Source organism: Solanum dulcamara, chromosome 7, assembly GCF_947179165.1.
Source record: "Solanum dulcamara chromosome 7, daSolDulc1.2, whole genome shotgun sequence".
Lineage (NCBI taxonomy): Eukaryota > Viridiplantae > Streptophyta > Magnoliopsida > Solanales > Solanaceae > Solanum > Solanum dulcamara.
Genome location: NC_077243.1, coordinates 58,422,210 through 58,445,386, shown reverse-complemented (window position 1 = coordinate 58,445,386; position 23,177 = coordinate 58,422,210).

Genomic DNA, 23,177 nt, shown 5'->3' with positions numbered 1-23,177 from the left:
ATAAAACCTTCATAGAATGTACAAACCCTTACAAAAATGAGGGAGAATAGAATCAAGCCATACCTTAACAAATGGCTTTCCAAACTTGCTGAAAATTAACTTCCGAACTCCTCGATGCAACTGAAATTAAGGGGCTGTTTGCGTTGCTTCTTGCTGCCCCAAATCAGAAATTTCCATTATTAAACACCTTTATATCACCGTAGAATACCTTAAATAATTAATTCATAGAACGAAATTAGGGCCTACCTTTTCTTTTGGCCAAGGCCACCACTACTCTCTCCTTAGCCCTAGGGTTTCTCTTTTAATTTTTCCAAGTGAAAAGCTGAAGAATGAGACTTTTGTCAACATAATATACATATATATCCCTTTTTTTGCAAGTGACACATGGCAGCCCAATAGAGCGCCACCTCAATCATGCGGCCAATCCAAAGCTGCCATGTGGCAGCATGGGGTCCACCCCATGTAGGTGAGTCACCTACTTGATCCAGGTAGGTGCATCACCTACTTGCTTCAAGTAGGTGCATCACCTACTTGTTTCAAGTAGGCGCGTCGTCTCCTTATTTCCCTTCTGTAGGTTTGTAATCTTGTATTACTTTAAAAGCCTATAAAATCCTTGCTATGTAGGTTCAACATGTACTCCAGTAGCTTAACTATGCAAGACATCCAATTTGGTATCTTAGGCAAGCCAATCGAGTCCTACGACCCATTATTTGGCCTCCAACTCCTTCCGGATTCTTATAGCCCCATTTTCAATCTTCCTTATTATGGATTATCTCATTCTCCTTTCCTTAGAGTTATTTGATAGCATTGTAACTAATCGGGATCACATGGCAACTTTTAAGAAGTTTAAGAAGGCTTTACGATGTTCAGACCCAACCTCGTAGGCCGCGATTGGGGCCCGACCTGGACCTCCTTATGCGTATCTACCAGCTACACTTAAGTTGGACCATGTGTGATGTGATACTATACACAAAACCTCAATAGTTTAAAACTTGTTCATGTACATGTAGCCTCTTTCATTTGTATCATATCATGAAAGGGAACGCGAGCCGACGAGGCTGCCATAATATTAAAAACATTTACAATATGTCGTAAAGGAATAGTTGAAACAAACTCATAAATAACCCACATCCATATGTCTATAGACCTCTAGGAATAGTAACAGCAATATATGGTGGGATAGGGCCCTCGCCGTACCCCTGAATATACAAATATATACATATTACATGACTAGTGTCAAAAGTTAGGATCCGGAATAGTGGAGTGCTCCCAACATTGCTGAGTAGAAACCCTAAGTTGGCGGATCCCCAATATGAACATTTGTACTTGCGGGCATGAAACGCAGCCCCCCAGAGAATGAGGGTTCAGTACAATATATGTAATGAGTATATAAATCATAACAACACATAACTGAGACCATAACAACAATAGGGATGCAGGGGAAAAGTATAACAATTAACAAATTACTATACCTGTACCTTAGGAAACGTAATCATATACATCATCATATAATGTGCCCGGTCCTTTGGTGAACTTAGTGTCATAATCATTTCATCATATTCACATGTCATTATATCATCATGTATTTTACTTCATCATATCATCGTATACGCCATCATATCATTGTATATGGTATAATCTTATTGTGTATATCATTGTATTACATCCTGTTCATTATGGGTCTCGAGGTCACAAATGTATCACTCTATTTTCATATGCATGCTTACATAAAGTATTCGACCCTTTAGTGAGGGACTCGGTGAATGGAGTAATGTGCGTCTATAGCATACCATCATAATATACATACCGTACCCGGCCCTCTAGGGAGGGACTCGGTGTTCCTTCCTTATTTTGCCATATATACTATCATATTACAGCCGGCCCTAGACTCGGTGAATAATCATATCATCATAACATATAACATATATCACACCTCATGTACGGAATAGTCTCCTCATGCATAGAACTGTACACATCCAGCCCGGGATGCGGTGAAAGAAGTAGTAAAGCTGTGCTTGACATAATATTCGGCCCATCGTGGGATGCAAAGAAAAAAGGGTTACATCATGCACGAGTAGAAGCCAGTGTCCTCTTTGAAGAGTTCTTCGGTGAAAGGTAGTGAGAAACTATATGCAACTAAGTCACTCTTTGAGACTCAATGAAATAGTCAAGTGAGCCATCACCTGAAGAACAGAGTAATAGTCATCTTAAATACCTTCTAAACACCATTCTTGATCATATTAGCCAGAGTTTCAGGAATCATAGATGTGTATCGAGATAAGGTTAAATAGTTTATGGAGATAGAGACGTTTATCTTCGTAGAGACCTTAGGAATAGGAGCTGATGCATTCAATTATCATTTATCAGATAGGAGACTAGAGGGTAGTAGTTCAACTACTTAAGCATTCTAATATCAAGTAATGAATAGAAGTCATAAGTTATACCCGGATCTTATAACTAGAACTACCTACACCTTATATCATATGCCATTACATTTATACTTAAGACATTTCAAAAGGAAGAACAGACAGACTTTACATATACTACCGTTCATGATCTAGCAGCTTGGATAGACAATAACTCAACTATTATAGGAGTCTTACCATCACAACATGAATACAATTTGTGAATTACATTTGGAGTTTCATGAGTGGAATTATCTCCGTCTTTCATATACAAATCATTCATCACCTATACCTAAGACATGCCAAAAGAAAAGAAGAGTAGCTCTACATACCTCTTATGGGTTATTCTTTATCCCGGTCGCCTCATCGTCCCATGAACCTAGGTAACATGAAAGAAATATGAGTATTAACTTCCTTATATCTTGCAGCATCTTACATTACTTATGAGTATTCATAAAACCCATTTCCTCGCTCGCCTTCTCGACTAGTTCTTTAACTAGTTAAGGCATTAACGGAAATTGGACAGAACCTCTCCTATAATGTGCCCTATACGAATTCCCAATTACTTCCCTATTACCTACAGCCAACCAACAACATAACCAGCAGATCATATATATATATATAAAACATGGCAACATTATACATTACAACCTTCGAACGACTCGCTTGAAATTACGATATCAAAAATAGGGTTTCTAGTTTCTATTTTGTGAACCTTTAACCGTACCAAGAAGGGGGGGTCAGTGGATACAACCAGAATCTCCCCCACTTCTTTTAGGACACATTTAGTCTCTGCAACACAAAACACACAACCAGCAGCATCCTCCACACACACAACGCCTTATTTTGACAATAATTTAACTACGATGACTTCAATTTTGATTGTTTCTATTGTCGAGAATTCCCACGATTTTCTTTATACTTCCAGCAATATACAAGGTATATAATACACTACATAACCACCATGTATACTCCTGGTAACCGTAAGTAAACCTGTCGCCTGTTTGGGTAACAACGTCTCAATAGGCAACATAACTTATAAGCTGGCGAGGCTATCATAGCTTGTAGGGTCATCCCATTATAAACACATATGCGAGCCGACAAGGCTGCCTCGATAAAGGTCGTCCCAAAATATAAGTCATACAGGCACAATTGAACATGCATATATACACAACCCACACACGTATCTACAGACCTCTAAGAGTATTAGTGACAACATATGGCAGGACAGGGCCTCCGCTATACTCCTAATTAAAAAAATATATACAGTAGAGGTTTAGTACAAAAATTTAGGCTCCAATACAATGGAGATTTTCCTGAACTTTCTAGGTGGAACTCTAGGCTGACGGATCCCCAAAGCATGCGTCTGTACCTGCGGGCATGAAACACAGCCCCCCCCCCCCCCCCCCCGAGAAGAGAGGGTTAGTACTTGCACCTGCATGAACTAGTATAACAATTAATAACTCACATTACCTGCACCTTCTAAAATGAGGTCATATATCCTAGTATGATATTCCACACCTTCCTCGTTGTGGGACTCGGTGTTACAAATCTATCCTTATGTCACCATATGCATAAATATACCATACCTGGCTCTTTAATGAGACTCTTTCTACAATCATGTCTTATTATCGCATTTATATAGCATACCCGGCCCTTTGTGGGGCTCGGTCATACTCGGCCCTTTTTGGGACTCGGTGAATATTTATATCATCTTATATCATATCCGACCCCTATATGGGACTCGATAAAAGATATGTAATCCATATGCACAAGCAGAGTAGTAAGTAACCATATGCAAGTTAAATCATTATCCGAGACTCGGCCATACAAGAAAATTAAGCTATCGTCTGAGAACCCAACTAGTAGGGTGGCCCTCTCAAGTGCCCGCTAAATGCAATTAAGGGCTATGTCATTTAGAATCTTGGGGCCCCTATACACCTATTAAAGTAAGGCCAAATCGCTTATGAAATCAAAAGTACTTGTTGTCATATAATCTCTAAGACTAGGACCCTGTACCTTCGTTACTTTCTTAACATATAGAAAGTTCTAGGAAAGTAGTTCGACTACTATGAGACTTCAACATCCATAAGTGAATAAGAGACACTTAGAAATAGAATTATCTTAGAGATCATATCATGTTTAACTTATAGCTAAGACATGCCAAAAGAAGAAAGAGAATGAACTCTACACAGTCTGTACTTTCCTTTATGTGGTCATCATATACATATTTCATACTCAGCCCATAATGGGGCTTGGTGAACAACCATGGCATCATACCCTCATTTCCATGCCAAATACATCTCAAGAGAAAGGAAGGATAGCTTTACCTGCCTATCACTTCCTAACGTATGGAAAGCTTGAGAAGCCTTAGTTCAATTACTTTGAGAGAGCTTTCATCAAGAGGTAAATAAGGGCCATGAATTACGCTTGGCATTTATGAGTAGATTTACCCTCAAGCTCACACCATTCATTACTTAACTTGAAGACATGCCAAAAGAAGAGAAAGAATAAGCTTTACATATCTCTTATCAATTGTTTTTAACCCAGCTTGTCTGGTCGTCCTCTGAACCTATTTAATCATAAAAATAATACTCATATTAATAACATTCGACTCTCCATATTCTCAAACTACAACCAAGCATCCATAGGAATCATTTCCTTAGGAGTCTTTCTCAAGTAGTTTATTAATCGGTTAAGAAGTTAACGAAAATCGGGCAGCATCTCCCCTATAACATGCCCTATCCGAACTTCCAATTACATACCTAATTACCACAGCCAACCAACAACAACAACCTACAGTACATATACAAGTAATTCACTTCAACATTACAAGATACAAATTCCAAACAACTTGTTCAAAACTACAATACCAAAATAGGGTGTTTAGTCTTTATCTCGTAAAACCTTTAACCCTATGAAATGGAGGGTCGTGTGGATGAAACCAGCAGCTCCCATACCCATTTTTTAACACTTTTAACCCCTGCAACACATCACCACAAATCATCAGCCATATACCACAAGCGTAATACCTTGCTTAGAGTACAATTTAACTATAGCGACTCCAATTTGGTTTGTTTCGAACGTCAAGCATATTTATGGGATTTTCATATTTCCAGCCACTTACACAACCTATAATATAGTTCATAACAACACCATAAATTCCAAATTTAAAGTAAAACCCTTACCTTAACCTAAACTCGTCAAACTCGCCAAAACTATCGAAATGTTAATTCTGAACAGCCTACTGTCTTGTATTGTCGCTTAGTTTTGAAGAGGTAATTGAGAGAAGCAGGATTGGTGGCCTCAAGGAAAGTTATATACATGTGTCTTAAGGTCTTATATAATTTCTAATCACCCCTACAATAATTATTTAAAAAACGATATGCCCAAAATACCAACAGCAGTCCGTGTAGGATTTCCAAAACAAAATTTGGGCAGAGCCTCCCCTATACTTCATCACCCTTTTTCGAGTAGATAAAAGAAAAACTAGATTTTTGAGGCTAAATGAAAGTTATATACCTATGAAATAGATTTCCAAAAAATCTTGAATAACTTGAAACGAAGCTTTACAAAAGGAGTTATACTAGTATTACTAATAACATTCCTATTCAAAAATGGGTTTCTTAACAAGAACAAAAACCTCCTCGTTTCCCCAATGATGAATTTTTATATGTTCAAACACCATTATTTAATCATAGTATACCTGAATAATTAATTCTTGAATCGAAAATAGAGGGCTTACCTTATTTGGTTGTTGTCGTCTCTCTCTTTATTTCTTTCAAGTTTACTCCTAACTTTTCCAAGTTTCAAATGAAGGAAAGATGAGAGATTAGTCATCTTTACATGTATATATACCATTTTCAAGAGGGTGACATGTGGAAGCCCTTATGGGTGACACATGGCAGCCTCCTAAGGCACCACCTCACACCATGCAGCCACTCACGTGCTTCCATGTGGCATGTGGGGTCCACCTCAACTAGGTGAGTCACCTACTTGCTTGTCACATGCTTTCTTGTCACATGCTTACTTGTCACCTGCTTGCTTCACTTTCTTAAGTTTGAAAACTAGTTTTTGCTCCCTCTCATAGATTCATCATGTCATCTCACTTCGGGAATTTGCGTAGTCCTTGCTACTGAAGCTCGACGTGTACTCAAGTAGTTTAATTATGTAGGACATCCAAGTTGGTAGCTTACGCGAGTCAATCGAGTCCTATGACTCATTTCTCAGCCTCCAACTCCTGTCCAATTCTTATAACCCTATTTCCAATCTTTCCTATTATGAAGCATCTTATTTTTTTTCTTTAGGATTATTTGATAGAGTTATAGATTATCCGACTCACATGAAGACTTCTAAGAAACTTAAGAGCCTTCCCAGAAACTTAAGAAGCTTAAGAAGCATTCTATGGAACTAGAGTACGGGGTGTAACATCCTTCCCCCTTTAGAACATTCGTCCTCAAATATGAACCAAAACCTTCCTCCCAATCTTATACCGACTATATGGAGAGTTCTCCTATCTCATTTCCATAACATATACTTTCATCGATCAATCAATATCAGAGTTCTAAAGGTTATGATTACTTGTAGACATAGGGAATAGGTATGGATACTTGTGTTTCATTTCCTCTTTCACTTCCCAAAGGGTCACCCATCCTAGTACTACTCTTTCCCAAGTACGCTTAATGTCGGAGTTCTGATGGGCTCCGGTGTGTTAGTGCTGGTATGATCGCATCTATCTCTTATGGGGTCTCGTTTGAATTTTAAATGTTCCTATTTACATATGACAGTGTTAGTTGATTTTCTCTTACGCTTGTACTTCTCTTGTCCACTTCCCCCTTTTAGGGTGTACCTATGTCATCCTCTGTTTATTTTCAACTATTCACATGCAAATGATTCTATTCCAACATATTTAACATGCTGCACCATGTCTATACCTTCTGTTAGATCATCCATACTTTAGGTTTCCCCTATAAGAAACCCTAGCACAACCATAGGGTGCTTAGTATTCTTGATAGATAGTACATAATTTAGTCCAAGTACTGGTACTCGAGTGATACAACTTAATGTAGGAGTTTAGTCGAAGCCATATTTCAATTATCCTAGTTCTTAACATACCAGTTATCTATGGCATTCATCCTGTCCTATTGCTCGCCTTTACTTTTGTGACCACTTGACCTTTTATTCTGAACCTTCCCTATAAATCTGTGTAAGCCTTCTTATTCATTCTTTATTTTCTTTTCTGTTTTTCCACAAACCATGTCATATCCTTTAATTATTTCCTTACTAGGCTTTACTTATTCTCATAATGATCTTCGTTACATTCACCTGATATCATGTTCACATTCAATCTCATAGTATGATACTTCTTAACCTCATTCACGATTCTTACTAAGGGTTACTTACCCTTCTTAGTTAATCTCATCCTTAATGTCTCACAAGTTATCTTATTAATACTTCATATCCATTATAATTCTTTTTCGCTCGTACTCTTATCTTAATTATACTGTTACTTTCTTTAACTACAAATCGTCATAGTTTACTCCTGTGTATAAATTCAGTCGGTGCCTTAGTATGTCATTCTATCCAGATCTATCAGTCTTCTCTAAATCATCTTCCTTGGATCATAAGTCTTTTCCAACTTCATTTCACCATACCAGTATCGACTTTCTAGTTTCTATTGCCATTAATTCATCAATTAAGTCATTTCTCAAGGTCCGCCATACTCTTAGTTTAGTCACATCTCATTCTTATTATGGACAAGGAATACTACAACCCTGTATCTCATTCTACTTTTATTTCTAGGGAGATTTGGACAGAGTTTCCTCTATATTTCTTACTATCTCTACACCTACACGCAAAAAATGCCAACAATACCTCACAGGGCCGACATATACATATATATATGTACCATATCATATTACAGCCACCCAGGGCTCCTAATATCAATGAATATATATTCTAGAAGAAAATTGATAATATACATGTAACCATATCCGGTGACGCTTCCTGATCCTGTCTGCTAGCTAAGGCGTAGATGCGATTCGAAGGACCGCTAGAAATAGAAGTTCCACCATGGCCTCTACTACGGCCTCCTGGTATCTGAATTTCCTGTCCCACAGGGCACATAGCCATAGAAAAAGATAAACCAGCAACTGACCTAGTGGCAGAACTACACCTCTTGGGCTTCTCCCGAATAGATACTCTCTCATAACATGGCCTTGAAGGCCACAAGTAAAACAGGAACCTGTCCCAAAATGATATTTCCTAAAATAAGCCTGATCACAATGAGGACACTGAGGCCAGGGTGGCCTCAACTGATGCGAGCCCCTGTTCATCTGTGAATCTGAGACCCTAGAGCTCTGACTAGCCTCGGAATACCTTGTGTTATTAAACCTCCTACCCGTACACTATGGGGGTATACTCCAGTATGGCTGGGATGGATACCTACTACACTACTGAGGCTGTTTGCCTCGAAACTCCCCTGAATAACGACCCAACCTAGACCTCTTATGCTGGCCCCTATCATAATCTCTATTGGGTTGTCGCCCTTTATGCCGATCCTCTACCCCTTGTGCATATGTCTGCACCCGAGCAATATTCATGCCTGGCTGAGAAGCCATGTCCATACAACTATCAACCAAATAGAGATCTAAACCTATTACGTAACGATGTACCCTATCTGCCATTTCAGCTACCATAGTGGGCGCATGCCTTGCCAATGAGTCAAACTCAAGGTTGTAGTCTCTAGTGCTCCGGCCATTCTGCCTTAATTGTAAGATATTATCCACTCTGGCTAGTGTCACTTCCGAAGGTAGAAATTTGCCAAGGAAGGCTTCCGTAACCACATCCTATTCTGCTAGAGGAGTACCCTTGCCCCTTGCTGGTTCCTAGGACTCATACCAATTAGCGGCTACGTCGCGTAGATGATACGAATCCAATTCGACTGACTCAGTCTCTGAGGCCCTGATTATTTGCAATGTATGCTGCAACTAGAGAACGAACTCTTGTGGCTCCTCCGTAAGTCTCGACTCATAGAACTCTAGAGGGTTACAAGCTAGGAACTCACGGACCCTTAAACTATTTTGTCTATTTATATCATCTGCTCCTAACCCCTATCTTCGAGCCTGCCCTGCCATTATTCCATTCAGCAACTACACGACATCTCTCATAACCCTATCTTCGAGCCCTAGCTATAGATCTAGAGGCTCAGGTACTAGAGTCTTGGTATCTGAAGCTGCCGCCTCTCTAAGTTCCTTTGAAAGTGGCGGCGTAGTAGAACTTGCCGATTGCGGCACAATCCCTAGCATAGACTTGGCACGAGCCCTAATAACTCTTAGGGTCTGACTAGTTTCCCCCGCTATTGACTTGCCCTTCTGGGCAGTGGTCGCTCTCCTTAGAGATATTGCTGTAAACATAATAAACCGTTAGGGAGGAATTATCTTAGTATTACAGCTCTATCGCATGATAAAAGATAATAAAGAAAGACAACATCCTAAATGTTCTGTAGCTTCCTCTTTATAGATGTGGTTCACAACACACCAATAAACAAGATCTACTAGACATGGTCTGTAGACACTCCAAGGAAAAACTGATCTGATACCACTTCTGTCATGACCCAACCCCGTGGGCCGCGACTGAGTATCCAAGCTAGACACCCACGTATACTCCTGGTAACCACAAGTAAACCTGTCGCCTATTTAGGTAACAACATCTTAATAGGCAACATAACTTATAAGTCGGGGAGGCTATCGTAGCTTGTGGGGTCATCCCATTATAAACATATATGCGAGCCGACAAGGCTGCCTCGGTAAAGTTCGCCCCAAAATATAAGTCATACAGGCACAATTGAACATGCATATATACACACAACCCACACATGTATCTACAGATCTCTAAGAGTATTAGTGATAACATATGGCAGGAAAGGGGCCCCGTCGTACCCCTGAATAAACAAATATATACAGTAGAGGTTAAGTACCAAAAGCGAGGCTCCTATAAAATGGAGCTTTTCCCGAACTTACTAGGTGTAACCCTACGCTGGCGGATCCCCAAAGCATGCATCTGTACCTACGGGCATGAAACATAGCCCATCCGAGAAGAGGGGGGTCAGTACGATATGTGTACTGAGTATGTAAAGCATAAAATACCACAAGGAAAGTATAGTTGACACAGGGATGTAAAGAACTAGTATAACAATTAATAACTCATATTACCTGCACCTCCTAAAATAAGGTGATATATCTTAGTATGATATTTCACACCTGGCCCATTGCGGGACTCGATGTTACAAATCTATCCTTACGTCACCATATACATAAATATACCATACCCGGCTCTTCAATGAGACTCAGTCTACAATCATGTCATCTTATTATCGCATTTACATAGCATACCCGACCCTTTATGGGGCTTGGTCATACCTAGCCCTTTTTGGGACTCGATGAATATTTATATTATCTTATATCGTACTCGGCCCATATTTGGGACTCGGTAAAAGATATGTAAACCATATACACAAGCAGAGTAGTAAGTAACCATATGCAAGCTAAATCATTATCTGAGACTCGGCAATACAAGAAAATTAAGCTATCGTTTGAGAACCCGAGTAGTAGGGTGGCCCTCTCAAGTGCCCGCTAAATGCAATTAAGGGCTATGTCATTTAGAATCTTGGGGCCCCTATACACCTATTAAAGTAAGGCCAAATCGCTTATGAAATCAAAAGTACTTGTTGTCATATAATCTCTAAGACTAGGAGCATGTACCTGCGTTACTTTCTTAACATATAGAAAGTTCTAGGAAAGTAGTTCAACTACTATGAGAGTTCAATGTCTAGAAGTTAATAAGAGACACTTAGGACTGGAATTATCTCAGAGATCGTATCATGTTTAACTTACAACTAAGATATTCCAAAAGAAGAAAAAGAATGAACTCTACACAGTCTGTACTTTCCTTTATGTGGTCATCACATACATATTTCGTACTCGGCCCATCATGGGGCTCGGTGAACAACCATGGCATCATAACCTCATTTCCATTCCAAATACATCTCAAGAGAAAGGAAGGATAGCTTTACCTGCCCATCACTTCCTAACGTATGGAAAGCTTGAGAAGCCTTAGTTCAACTACTGTGAGAGATCTTTCATCAAGAGGTAAATAAGGGCCGTGAATTACGCTTGGAATTTATGAGTAGATTTACCCTCAAGCTCACACCATTCATTACTTAACTTAAAGACAATGCAAAAGAAGAGAAAGAATAGGCTTTACATACCTCTTATCGATTGCTTTTAACCCAGCTTGTCTCGTCGTCCTCTGAACCTATTTAATATTAAAAAACAATACTCATATTAATAACCTTCGAATCTCCAGCTTCTCAAACTACAACCAAGCATCCATAGGAATCATTTCCTTAGGAGTCTTTCTCAAGTAGTTTATTAATCGGTTAAGAAGTTAACGAAAACCGGGCAGCATCTCCCTTATAACATGCCCTATCCAAACTTCCAATTAAATACCTAATTACCACAGCCAACCAACAACAAAAACCTGCAGCACATATAAAAGTAATTCACTTCAACATTACAAGATACAAACTCCAGACAACTCGTTCAAAACTACGATACCAAAATAGGGTGTTTAGTCTTTATCTCATAAAACCTTTAACCCTAAGAAATGGAGGGTCGTGTGGCTGCAACCAGAAGCTCCCACACCCCTTTTTGAACAATTTTAAGTCCTGCAACACATCACCACAAACCTGAATCCACACACCACAAGCGCAACACCTTGCTTCGACTACAATTTAACTATAGCGACTCCAATTTGCTTTGTTTCGAATGTCAAGCATATTTATGGGATTTTCATATTTCCAGCCACTTAAACAACCTATAATACAGTTCATAAACACACCATAAAGTCCAAATTGAAATGAAAACCCTTACCTTAACCTAAACTCGTCAAACTTGCCAAAACTATCGAAATGTGAATTCTGGACAGCCTACTGTCTTGTATTGCCGCTTAGTTTCGAAGGGGTAATTGAGGGAAACAAGATTGGTGGCCTTACGTAAAGTTATAGACATGTGTATTAAGGTCGCATACAATTTCTAATCACCCCTAGATCATTTTTTTACAAAAAGATATGCCCAAAGTACCAACAGCAGTCCGTGTAGGATTTCCAAAACCAAATCTGGGTAGCACCTCCCCCATACTTCATCACCCTTTTTCGAGCAGATAAAAGGAAAATTGGATTTTTGAGGCTTAATGAAAGTTATATCCCTATGAAATACCTTTCCAAAAAATCTTAAATCACTCAAAACGAAACTTTACAAAAGGAGTTATACTAGTATTACTAACAGCAGTCCTATTCAAAAATGGGTTTCTTAACAAGAAAAAAACCTCCTTGTTGCCCCAACAACGAATTTTTATATGGTCAAACACTTATTTAATCGTAGTATACGTTGAATAATTAATTCCTGAATCAAAAATGGAGGGCTTACCTTATTTATTTGCTATCGTAGCTCTTTCTATTTCTTTCAAGTTTGCTCCTAACTTTTCCAAGTCTCAAATGAAGCAAAGATAAGAGATTAGTCATCTTTACATGTATATATACCCTTTTTAAGAGGGTGACATGTGGCAGCCCCTATGGCTGACACATGGCAGCCCCCTAGGGCGCCACCTCACACTATGTAGCCACTCATGTGCTACCACGTGGCATGTGGGGGGGGGGGGTCCACCTTAACTAGGTGAGTCACCTACTTGCTTGTCACCTGCTTGCTTCACTTTCGTAAGTTCAAAAACTAGTTTTTGCTCCCTCTCATAGATTCGTCATCTTATCTCACTTTAGGAATCTGTGTAGTCCTTGCTACTGAAGCTCGACGTGTACTCAAGTAGCTTAATTATGTAGTCAATCGAGTCTTACGACAAATTTCTCGGCCTCCGACTCCTTTCGAATTCTTATAACCCTATTTCCAATCTTCCCTATTATGAAGCGTCTCATTCTTCTTTCTTTAGGATTATTTGATAGCGTTATAGATTATCCGACTCACATGATGACTTCTAAGAAACTTAAAAGCCTTCCCAGAAATGTAAAAAGCTTAAGAAGCGTTCCGAGGTACCACAGTACGGGGTGTAACAGTTATACCCACCCTCTTGAGCTCGAAATGTCTCTTAAGTTCCTTAGACATTATCATGTAAGCCGGATAAGATACGAAACTATCATATGACTCTAAAGAAAGGAGAATGTGATACCCCATAGTAGAGAAGGTTGGAAATAGAGTCATAAGAATCCGGAAGGAATTGGAAGTCAGGTAATGAGTCGTAGGACTCGATTTATCTATGTAATCTCCTAACTTAGAAGTATTTCATACCCAATCTACTTAAGTATATTCCAAGCTTACCTAGTATGGATTACATAGGCTCTTAAAATAAGATGAGATTACGAACCCACGAGGACGAGAAAAAGAAGGCATGTGGAAACCAATGAGAGAGTGACATGTGGCAACACCTCAAGCAAGCAGGTGACCCACCTACTTGGGGTCAAGTAGGTGACCCACCTGCTTGGGGGAGTGGACCCCACTGCCATGTGGCAGCCCCTAGTAGCATGTTACGTTGGCCAATCATGGCTTGACATGTGTCACCCTAAGGGGCTGACACGTGTCACCTCCAAGGCAACCCATATATACATGTTAAAATGACTCTTAGCTTCAGTTAAATTATCCATAACCTGCAGCAAAATACCAAAAACTTCAGTAACACAAAGAAAAGAAAACCCTAAGCTAAGAGAGAAAAGGGTGACGGCCTAAGGAAAGAAATAGGTAAGTCCCGATTTCATTCTGTAAATTAATTATCCAGCATATACCACAATGATATGGAGGTATTAGAAGTATAAAATAATGGCTTGGTGCAGCCAAAATGGACAGCAAGCAGTCCACACAGTTTCAGCGCGACTAAAGAAGTTCTGAGGCACAATTTTGGCGAGTTTTGGCCAATTTTGGGAAAGGTAAGGTCTTCCCTTCTAATTTGAAGTTTATGGCGTTTTAATGTAGTGTATTATATACCTTTTATACTTCTTGAAGTATAAATAAGGTTGTGGAAATGCTCGACGATAGAAACAATCGAAATTGAAGTCGTCGTAGTTAAATTGTAGTCAAAATAAGGCGTTTTGTGTGTGGAGGATGCTGATGGTTGTGTGTTGTGTGTTTCAGGGCCTAAATGTGTCTTAAAAGATGTGGGTTAGCTTCTGGTTGTATCCACACGACCCCCCTGCTTCGTACGGTTAAAGATTTCGCAAAATAGAAACTAGAAACACTATTTTGGATATTGTAATTTCGAGCAAGTCGTTCAGAGGTTGTAATGTATAATGTTGCCATGTTTTATACATATATGAGCTGATGGTTATGTTTTTTATTGTCTGTAGGTATTAGGAACATTATTGGAAATTCAGATAGGGCACATTATAAGGGAGGTGCTGTCAAATTTCCGTTAACGCATTAACTAGTTAAAGAACTAGCAAAGAAGGTGAGCGAGGAAATGGGTTTTATGAATACTCATAAGTAATGTAAGATGCTAAAATATCTAAGTATGTTGATATTCGTATTTCTTTCATGTTACCTAGGTTCACAGGACGATGAGGCGACCGGGATAAAGAATAACCCGTAAGAGGTATGTAGAGCTACTCTTCTTTTCTTTTGGCATGTCTTAGGTATAGGTTATGAATGATTTGTATATGAAAGGAGGAGATAATTTCACTTATGAAACTCCAAATGTAATTCATAAATTGTATTCACGTTATGATGGTAATACTCTTGTAATAGTTGAGTTATTGTCTTTCCAAGCTGCTAGATCATGAACGGTAGTATATGTAAAGTCTGTATGTTCTTCCTTTTGAAATGTCTTAATTATAAATGTAATGCCATATGATATGAGGTGTAGGTATTTATAGTTAGAAGATCCGGGTATAACTTATGAATTCTATTCATTACTTGATATTAGAATGCTTACGTAGTTGAACTATTACCCTCGAGACTCCTATCTGATGAATGATAATTGAATGCATCAGCTCCTATTCCTAAGGTCTCTGCAATGATAAACGTCTCTATCTCTATAAACTGTTTAACCTTGTCTCGATACACATCTATGATTCCTGAAACTCCAACTAATATGATCTCGAATAGTGTTTAGAAGGTATGTAATATGACTATTACTCTGGTCTTCAGGTGATGATTCACTTGACTATTTCATTGAGTCTTAGAGGGTTACTGAGTTGCATATAGTTTCTCACTACTCTAATTGTGCATAATGTAACCCTTCTTTCTTCACATCCCATGATGGGCTGGATATTATGTTAGGCGTAGCTTTACTACTTCTTTCACCGCATCCCGAGCCGAATGTGTACAGTTCCATGCATGATGAGATGATTTTGTACGTGAGGTATGATATATGTTATATGTTATGATGATACAATTATTCATCGAGTCCCGGGCTAGCTGTAATATGATAGTATATGTGGTCAAATAAGGAAGAAACACCGAGTCCCTCCCAAGAGGGCCGGGTACAGTATGTATATTATGATGGTATGCTATAGACGTTCACTACTCTATTAACTAAGTCCCTCACTAAAGGGCTGGATACTTTATGTAAGCATGCATATAAAAATATATTGATACATTTGTGACCCAAAGCATCATAATGAATTGGATGTAATACGATGGCATACACAATAAGATTATACCATATATGATGATATGATGTCGTATACGATGATATGATAAAGTAAAATACATGATTATATGATGACATGTGAATATGATGAAATGATTATGACACCGAGTTCGCTAGAGGGCCAGGCAAAGTATATGATGATGTATATGATTACGTGTCTTAAGGTGCAGGTACAGTAACTTTTTAATTGTTATACTTGTCCCCTGCATCCCTATTTCAGTTATGGTCTCAATTATGTGTTGTTATGATTTATATACTCAGTACATATATCGTACTGACCCCTCATTCTCCGGGGGGCTGCATTTTATGCCTATAGGTACAAATGTTCATATTAGGGATCCGCCAGCCTAGGGTTTCTACTCAGTGATTTTGGGAGCGCTCCACTATTCTAGAACCTAACTTTTGATACTAGTCATGTAATATGTATATATTTGTATACTCAGGGGTACGGCAGGGGCCCTGTCCCATCATATGTTGTTGTTACTATTCCTAGAGGTCTATAGACATATCGATGTGGGTTGTTTATGAGTTTGTTTCGACTGTACCTATATGGCATATTGTAAATGTTTTTATGTCATAGAAGACTCTCGGCTCGCGTTTCCCTTTCATGATATGATATGAATGAAAAAGGCTATATGTACATGAATGAGTTGTAAACTATTGAAGTTTTTGTGTATAGTATCACATCACACATGGTTCAACTTAAGTGTAGCTGATAGATACGCGTAAGAGGGTCCAGGTCGGACCCCAGTTGTGGCCTACAGGGTTGGGTCATGACAAGATAGACATATCTCGGCTCATGACTTAGGCCTAACAAATTAAAGGAGAAAAGATCTAGGAATTGAGAATGAGGGATTCTAAGAGGTCCTAGTATGAAGGTGGATTCTCCAATACTAGGATCGTTAGTAGAAGTGGATGCTCTCATCAAGGCCAAAGCTCGGGGAAAAAGTTTGCTAAGGATAGGGTGTCATACCCTAAATCTCAAGGATAAGGAGGTGCATATGCTAGTAACCCTTCAATTCCAAGGTGTGCAAAGTATGGAAATCATCATGTAGGAAGGTGCTTAAGGGGAACGGATGCTTGCTATGGATGTGGCAAGATGGGCCATAAATAATCCGAGTGGTCTCTTATAGACAACAAGGGTGGAGATGGTCTTCATATAGAAGGATAAGTGCAAAAAGGCACCGAAGCTCAACCTAAGGGTGGCCAACGCAACAACCTATTCTATGATTTTTATTCTAGGCAAGAGGTTGATGAGTCTCCTGATTTGGTCATGAGTATGTTAGAAGTACTTAACTTTAATGTATATGCATTGCTTGATTTGGGTGACAACTTGTCTTTCGTTACTCCTTATATTGCTATGACCTTTAATATGTACCCCAAAGTGTTAATAGAGCCTTTCTCGATTTATACTCTAGTTGGTGGTTCGGTATTATTCAAGAGAGCTTATAGAAATTGTCCCGTATGGGTCTTGCACAAGGTTATTCCATGTGACCTTGTTGAACTTAATATGACTGATTTCAATATAATTGTTGGTATGGATTGGTTACAAGCCACTTACATATCTATATGTTGTAGAACTCATGAGATTAAGTTTAACTTCCCTAATAAGTCTATTCTTGAATAGAATGGAAATGATTCAGTGGTTAAGGGCCGATTTATCTCATGTATTAAGGCCCGAAAAATGATTTCCAACGGGTGCATTTATCATATTATGCGAGTTAGGGACATTGATTCCAAAACTCCTACTCTTGAGTCGGTTCCTTTAGTTAATGAGTTCTCTGATATGTTTCCCAATGATTTACCCATTATACTTCCCGAAAGGGAGATTGACTTTGACATAGATCTCATTTTCGATACCCAATCTATCTCTATTCTTCCTTACCGTATGTCTCCGGCATAACTTAAGGAGTTGAAAGAACAATTGAAGGATTTTTTGTATAAGGGTTTTATAAGACCAAGTATTTCACCTTGGGGTTCTCCCGTGTTATTTGTTAGGAAGAAACATAGGTCACTCCGAATGTGTATAGACTACCGGAAATTGAATAAGGTCACCATAAAGAACAAATATCCAATCCCAAGGATAGATGGATTTTTTGATCAATTACAAGGAGCAAGGTATTTTTCTAAGATTGACCTCCATTCTGGTTATCATTAATTAAGGGTAAGGGAGTGTGATATTCCCAAGATGGCATTTCAGATAAGGTATGGTCATTTTGAATTTGTAGTATTGTCGTTTGGGTTGACAAATGCTCCAGCTATATTCATAGATTTGATGAATTGCATTTTCAAGCCATATTTGGATATGTTTCTAGTGGTGTTTATTGATGATATCTTGATTTACTCTCGGAATAAGGAAGATCATATGGGTCACTTAAGGATTGTGTTGCAAACATTGAGGGAAAAGAAACTATTCGCTAAATTTAGTAATTGTGAATTTTGGCTAAGAGAGGCTGCATTTCTCGGCCAAGTGGTATCCGGTGATGGTATTAAAGTAGATCTAAAGAAAACAGAGGCAGTTAAAAATTGGCCTAGACCATTATCTCCTTTGGATATTAGAAAATTTTTGGGCTTAGCCGAATACTACAGAAGGTTTGTTGAAGGGTTCTTATCTATTTCTTCGCCTTTAACTAAGTTGACACAAAAGAAGGTAAAATTTCAATGGTCGGAAGAATGTGAGAAAAGTTTCCAAATATTAAAAGATCATCTTACGTCAACTCCTACTTTGACATTGCCTGAAGGTTCAGATGGGTTTGTTGTTTATTGTGATGCTTCACGTATAGGTTTGGGTTGTGTCTTGATGAAACATGGTAAGTTTATAGTCTATGCCTCTAGGCAACTTAAAGTACATGAAAGAAACTATCCAACCTGTGATCTTGAACTTACGGCGGTTGTGTTTGCTTTGACAATTTGGCGCCATTATCTTTATGGGATGCATGTTGATGTGTTTACTGACCACAGAAGCTTACAATATGTGTTTAGTCTAAAGTACTTAAACCTTAGGCAAAGGAGGTGGCTTGAACTCCTAAAAGACTATAACATGAGCATATTCTACCATCCGGGTAAGGCAAATGTTGTAGTAGATGCTCTTAGTCGGTTGTCTATGGGTAGTGTCGCACATGTTAAGAAAGGTAAAAGGGAATTTGTCAAAGAGTTAAATAGATTGGCATGTTTAGGAGTGCCTTTGGTTGATTCGAATAATGCAGGCGTGCTTATACATAATGTTTCAGAATCATCTCTTTTGGTAGAAGTCAAGGCCAAGCAAAACAATAATCCAACTTTGATCGAATTGAAGAAGTCAGTTTCTAAAAAGTCCGTTGAGTCTTTATCCCTAGGAGAAGATGGGTTATAACGTTACCAAGGTCGGTTTTGTGTTCTAAATATTGATTGAATAAGAAAGTTGATATTGAATAAGGCCCATAGTTGTCGATATTCAATTCATCCGAGATCCACCAAGATGTATTGTGACTTGAGGGAAGTGTATTTGTGGAATGGCATGAAAAAGGACATAGCGGAGTTCATGGCTAAGTTTCCTAATTTCCAACAAGTGAAAGTTGAACATCAAAGGCCGGGAGGTCTAGCTCAAGAAATCAAAATTCCTACATGGAAGTGGGAAGATGTGAATATAGACTGTGTAATGGATTTTCCTCGTACTAGAAGATAATATGATTCTATTTGGGTCATTATGGACCAAATGACCAAATCAATGCATTTTCTATCGGTCAAAACTTCTTATGGTGCCACAGACTATGCTAAGTTGTACATTCGCGAACTTGTGAAACTTCATGGTGTTTCTTTGTAGATAATATCGATAGAGGTACTCAATTTAGTTCACATTTTTGGAAGTCATTTCAAAAAGGTCTAGGTACTAAAGTCAAGTAAGTACCGTTTTTCATTCTTAAACCAATGGGCAAACCGAGAGAATAATTAAAACCTTGGAAAATATGTTAAGGGCATGTGTAATTGACCTTATTGGAAGTTGGGATGACCATTTTCCATTGATTGAGTTTGCTTATAATAATAGTTATCACTCTAGCATCCAAATGGATCCTTTTGCAGCCTTGTACGGGAGAAGATGTAGATCTCCGATGGGGTGGTTTGAAGTTGGTGAGATGGATTTGATTGGTACAGATTTGGTAATTTATGCAATGGAGAAAGTAAGGATCATAAGAGAAAGATTGAAAATGGCTCAAAGTCATCAAAAGTCCTATTCGAACACTAGGAGGAGAGAGCTTGAATGTGATGCGGATGATATGATTTATTTGAAGACTTCACCTATAAAAGGGGTAATGTGGTTTGGTAAGAAAAGGAAGTTGATCCCTAGATATATAGGACCGTATAGGATATTAAAGCGCATTGGCAAGGTAGCATATGAGTTAGAATTGCTACTTCAGTTGGCTTTGGTTCATATGGTATTTCATGTGTCGATGTTGAGAAAGTTTGTGGGTGATCAAAATTCAATTGTACCAAGGGAGAATGTGAGTATTGAAAAGAATTTGACTTATGAGGAGGTCCCAATTGAGATTTTATACCTCCAAGTGAAGAGGCTGAGAAATAAACACGTTGTATCTATGAAAGTGTTGTGGAGGAAACAACAAGTAGAGAGTGTTGGGTGGGAAGCGGAATCGGACATGATGAAGTGATATCCTTATCTCTTTCCTTTCACTCAAGCCTAAAGGTACTAAGTTGCGCATAATCAAATCAATTAAACTTCTATGCTTCAATTCCATATTTCATTCATATGCATGCATGATTCATGAAAATGATTTCTCTCATGGACTATGTTTTATTTTAAATACGAAGTTTACATGTTCTATGCATTTTTCAAAGTCTTCTCATGTCTATGTTGGTTTTCTAAATCCTTTATTCATGTCTTTCCTGTATTGGTTGGATCTCATTCGAGGACTAATGTTCCCAAGGGGAAGATATTATAACATCTCACAAAAATTCCCACAAAATACCTTAAGAATGTCTCGGAAAACGGCCGCTCATGTAACACATTATCCTTAATCTTTTTGGAAAATCCGAATTTGGAATATCGATCAGGAGGTCAAAACCTATGGGTAAATGGTCTTGACATATTTTTAGGACCCGTAGATCGGAACAAAAATTTTCAAAGAATCCACAAAATAGTGTGGTTTGCGACAAGACCGCGTCGCGGACCTGGGAAGCAGTTCTTGCCGAATTAAGTTTTTTAAGGGCATTTTAGACTTTTTCAAAATTATTAGTTAATTAACCTAGACCTTTTTTGGACCTAATTCAACTCTATAAATTAACCTAAACCTCTAATTCTATTCATTTTTCTACACATCTATTAAATATTTCTCTCTCTAAAAAAGGCTCTCAAGGGTTTCCATTGAAGACTTCAAGCAAATTCACTCAATTTCTCCATCAAAACTCTCAAGTTCTTTTAAATTAATTGGTTTTCTCACTCAAGGTATGTGGGTATTGATTCATGGATCCTTTCATCCATGAAGCCCAATCAATTTCTCAAGGTTTTCTATAAAATTAAAGTATTATATTTTATGGATTTTGTGAACTCTATTCCAATTGCATGAATTTTGATTTAAAGTATGATCATGAGTCTATTTTGATATAAATTGATGGTTATTGAATTAAATTGAATAGTTTTTTCATGAATTCTCCTATTTTGATTTCTAGGGTTTATGATCTAAATTATTAGTATTTTCAATTATACTTCCTAATGATACTATCTATATGAATTATGTATGGGCTGATATAAAGTTTATGATGCATGTTTTCAAGTAAATTTCATGATTTTTAAGTCAATTGATCATGCATTCATGTCATACCCTAATTTCAACTACAAGTTATGGTCATTAATTTTCAAAGTATGAATTATGACTATGTGTTTCCATTATGATCATGAATTATAAGTATGTCTCAAATTATGGAATTTCATGCAAGTTGTGAAGTAAGGTGACTTAGGGCCCTATGTGGTGACCTAAGGCCTAATGATATGAATTATGCAAATATGATTGTAATGATGAAATAGCAATTCTCACATTACAAGTATGTTATAAAAATAAGCTACTCGATGATTTCAAGCCTATGATTATGACTATGATATATGATATTATGATTTTATATTATGTATGTATTCCGTGGGATTTGACTTAGCACTGAATGTGGACTTGATGTGGGAGCTCTAAGCAAGGGGTCATTATATAAAGTCTCTTGTCTCATAACTGCGTGCCACCGTAGGATTGCCTTTGAGTCTACCTTGGCAAAGTAGCCTCCCCCTTCTCAATGTGGGGATCATCAGATTCCATGTTATCGCATAGTCTGATTGTCAGTTATGGTTCCTATCCCACAAATGTATGATCTCTTAAGTATGTTATAATTTTGAATTTATGTTTTTATATGCTTGGGTCAATATAATTTTCTCACGACTTTACGTATTCCATCTTATCATGTGATTTACTTGACCTTTGCAATCCATGATTTATATTGCATGACACACCTCATACTTTGTACATTCCAATGTACTAATGCATACGTTTTGCCTACATTATCTCATAATGTAGGGGTTGAGGTTGAAGATCCTAATCCTCCACGTAACTAGTAGGCATTCCTATCCAAAGGTGTTGTGGTGAGTCCTCATTACCCAGGGACTAGTTTCATGTTGGTTACTGTTTTTTTTTCTTTTTCAAAGACTTTGTTTACATTGTATATTGAGGGTGAGCTAGGGATATGTCTTATCCCCTGCCCATAATCATGTTTAGAGGCATCTATTGGACATATGTTTGAGTCTATGTTGTCATAAGACATTTTCAGATTTCTATTCATGGTTTTAGATTCTCTTATGATGTTTTTGCTTTTATATTTTTCCTTATGTATGCTTATGATATATACAAGAGGCTTGGTTGGAGCCCTTCGGGGTTTTGATCGTCGTGTTACGACTAGGCCCTAGGTCGGGTCATGACAATTTCTAGTAAGTCCAAAATTGGACCCCTTTTCCAATAAGGAGTACCCTACGATCCATAGAAGTTCCTATGGTCCATAAAAGGGACCTGTAGATGGGCTATTCCATTTAAATGA